Genomic DNA, 3,741 nt, shown 5'->3' on the forward strand with positions numbered 1-3,741 from the left:
AAAAAGTGAACCGTACCGAGCCGTACCATGCAGTGGAAAAGCGCCTCCATCGGTGTTCCATAAATAGTGCTTAATTTTAAATCTGGGGATGGAAAAATAGGAATTGTACTATTGCTTAAATGTGATCATTAAACTTTATACGCTGTGATTTAACTAATTAAACGCGAGCATGTCATGTTTCCAAATAAAAACGCAGTTAGCAATCACCAAATAACCCACATTTATGTCAACATGCCAGGTTGTTTTGATCTACTGATGATGAACTGATGATGAATAATTAATATTTTGTGTGATTTATGGTGTTTAAATCATACCTGTAAACTCACATTTCAGCCAGGAAAGTTTTGATGGCATTTTTCTTTCATATCACGCATAATGCCCGTAATAACGTAGTGTTTACTTTATGCAATGGCTATATAATTCTGCTGTTCCACAAGCGCCACCTTGTGGCAAAGAGTGAATTTGCATTTTCGCTTATATTCACATTTTACGCAGAACAGTGTTGTGAATGTTAACTGGCATGTTAACCACACATAAAACGAAATTTGACAAATAATTGTTAGGAAGCTTGAAAACAAAAAAAAAACAAAAAGAGGTTTTCTGGGGTCGTGGGACCTGCTGTAATGCTGTAGCCCAGGGGCCTTTACTAGCTGAAGCCCTGGAGAGGCCAGGAGCTGTAATTGAACAACTAGAGGCTAGGAGCTATGGGTTTGTGTGGGAACAAAGGAACAAACCGTGTCTCTGTGCGGGTGGGCGGATGGAGGGAGGTACGCACCTGGTATCCAGCATCGTTACAGGTCATGTAACACTTCCCGCAGTTAACGCACATCTCCGGATCGATCAGAGCTTGCACTTGCTCCTCAATGTTGAGCTCTTGAAAGGCGCCGATGTGTTTCAGAGCTTTGGCTATCACATCCTGAGCATAAAAAACACAAATATATTGGAACTTCAGACCAAAGCTAAAAGGTTTTCAGGAGAAAAATAGTTTCTGAGCTTTAATGATCTGTAAGCAAGTGTATAATATAAGAAAACCTACTTGAACTTGTGGCACAGGACCCTTGGGAGTGTAAACTCTCATTCCTTGGGTGGAAACAGTGTTGTCAGTGAAGTCTCTCAGTTTCTTTTTGTGGTTCGCAATCGCTTCCTTCTTTTCCTGCAGGTACGGTCCAAAACTGGGCAGACACTATTGGGGAACAAGAAACAAACAGAATGAATTGCACACACTAACTATTTAGCCAGTGTTGTTATTGTTAACTAAAACTTTTTTTAAATAGTATTTGAAATAATGCTGGAATAATATAATATTAAATTATATTATAAATTATTATATATTATATTATATATTAATATATTATATTATATAGTAATATATTATATATAATATTAAATATTAAATTATATTAAAATATAATATAATAAGTATAATATACTACTACTACTACTAATAAAATATTAATAAATACTATAATAGTATATAGCATAACTATAATAATAAGTATTGTTTTTGTTAACTAAAAACAAAACAAAAACGAATAAAAATAGTTTTCGATAAATGAAAGACAGCTGGTAGAAAATAAAATAAAATGTAAATATTAGATGAAAAATCTAAATAAAATAAATAGAAATGTTGCATTGACATCTAACTAAAATTAAGTTGAATTATAGTAATATTAAATATAATAATAATAATAATACATTAATAAATACTATAATAGTAGTAACTATTAAAAGTTAATTTTTAATTTTACGTAAAATGCGATATCCGCAGAGTTGTTCTGTCATGTTCTTTTTTTCCAAACCGCGACAAACGTCAGTTTCCCTTCTCTGCAGAATGCGTTATATCCGCTCAACCAATCACAGCGCACCATTCCACACACTCTAGATAGTAATGGCGGCGCTTTGAATACACCCGGCATCCTAGTTTTCCTCATCTACTTTGTGATCAACAAACAAACTTAGGGCTGCACGATAAATCGCATGTGATTGTCATGCGCATCTCGTCAGTAAAGCCGGTTCTGTGATTAATAGTAAATCTCCATCACGTGTTTTCAGATGGAGCGGCATTTAATACACAGAGCACTGCAATATCACGTTCATAATCGCAGATGAGTCGCATTCGATTATGAATGTGATATTGCGTAGCTTGTCAGTGTAAGTGTTTTTATTTATCCCATTAATGTTTTTGTTAATACAGCGTATAGCACTAGTCAACTAAATGAATGTAACATGGCAAAGATGAATGCACTTTTGGAAGTTGAATGTAAGTGAAATGTCTTTTTGGAACTTCTGTGGTTTAATGTGATATTTTTGTTCATGTATGTTCATCGTGAAATTTTCTTTTATTGTTGTAATTCATTTATAGCATTAACAAGATGACCTGTTGAATTAATTTTGGGAGCGATGATTGATTGAATGTATTTTCAGTCGAGTGCCTGTATATAAGATTAGCATTGACCAAGTTCAGAGGCTGTCGTATGTGGATCAACTTACTATGTTGTGTATTTTCAACAGTTTCAATATGAAAAATAACTTTCATATTGATTCAATGGATTTATTGCATTTTGAAAAAAACAAACAAACAAAAAACGTGTCATGGATTTATTGCATTTTGGGGAAAAAATTATACAATTTTATAATAAATCTTTGAAAATCAAAATCTGGATTTGAATTTTTTTATGTTATTATAACCTAAAGATGCTATGTGAAAGTTTGAAACAGAAAATAGTGGTTTTCATCTTGCCACTTTCTTGGTAAAGAAAACACATTTTTACTCAAATTAATCTCAGAGCTTGCACTTGCTCCTCAATGTTGAGCTCTTGATAGGCACCGATGTGTTGCAGAGCTTTGGCTATCACATCCTGAGTGTAAAAACACAAACATATGGGAACCTCAGACCAAAGGTCAAAAGTCTTGAGGAGAAAAATAGTTTCTGAGCTTTAACGATATGTAAGCAAGTGAATAATATAAGTAAACCCACTTTAACTCTTGGCACAGGACCCTTGGGAGTGTAAACTCTCGTTCCTTTGGTGGAAACAATGTCGTCACTGAAGTCTCTCAGATTCTTTTTGTGGTTTGCAAACGCTTCCTTCTTTTCCTGCTGGTACGGGCCAAAACTGGGTAGACACTATTGGGGAACAAGAAACAAACAGAATGAATTGCACACACTAACTATTTAGCCAGTGTTGTTATTGTTAACTAAAACTTTTTTTAAATAGTATTTGAAATAATGCTGGAATAATATAATATTAAATTATATTATAAATTATTATATATTATATTATATATTAATATATTATATTATATAGTAATATATTATATATAATATTAAATATTAAATTATATTAAAATATAATATAATAAGTATAATATACTACTACTACTACTAATAAAATATTAATAAATACTATAATAGTATACAGTGTAAATAATAATAAGTAAGTGTTGTTGTTGTTAACTAAAACAAAAACAAAAACTATTAAAAATGGTTTTCAGTAATTGAAAGACAGCTGGAATAAAATAAAATAGATGTATTAGAGGAAAAACCTAATACAAAAAAAATAAATGCTGTCTTGGCATCTAACTAAAATTAAGTTACATAATATTAAATATTATTATTATTATTATTATTAATAATAATACATTAATAAATAATAAAATTGAAAATTGTATAAATAATAATAAGTGTTAAACTAAAACTAAATTACTATATATATATATATATATATATATATATATATATAT

General features: G+C 31.1%; 1 pseudogene; it reads right to left on the bottom strand.

The window, feature by feature from the left end:
• The window catches only part of LOC107560643 (dihydropyrimidine dehydrogenase [NADP(+)]-like), a 207,859-nt pseudogene that overhangs the window by 2,109 nt on the left and 202,009 nt on the right, over nucleotides 1-3,741 (bottom strand).

This window comes from Sinocyclocheilus grahami, unplaced genomic scaffold, assembly GCF_001515645.1.
Source record: "Sinocyclocheilus grahami isolate Dianchi unplaced genomic scaffold, SAMN03320097.WGS_v1.1 scaffold737.1, whole genome shotgun sequence".
Taxonomy (NCBI): Eukaryota; Metazoa; Chordata; class Actinopteri; order Cypriniformes; family Cyprinidae; genus Sinocyclocheilus; species Sinocyclocheilus grahami.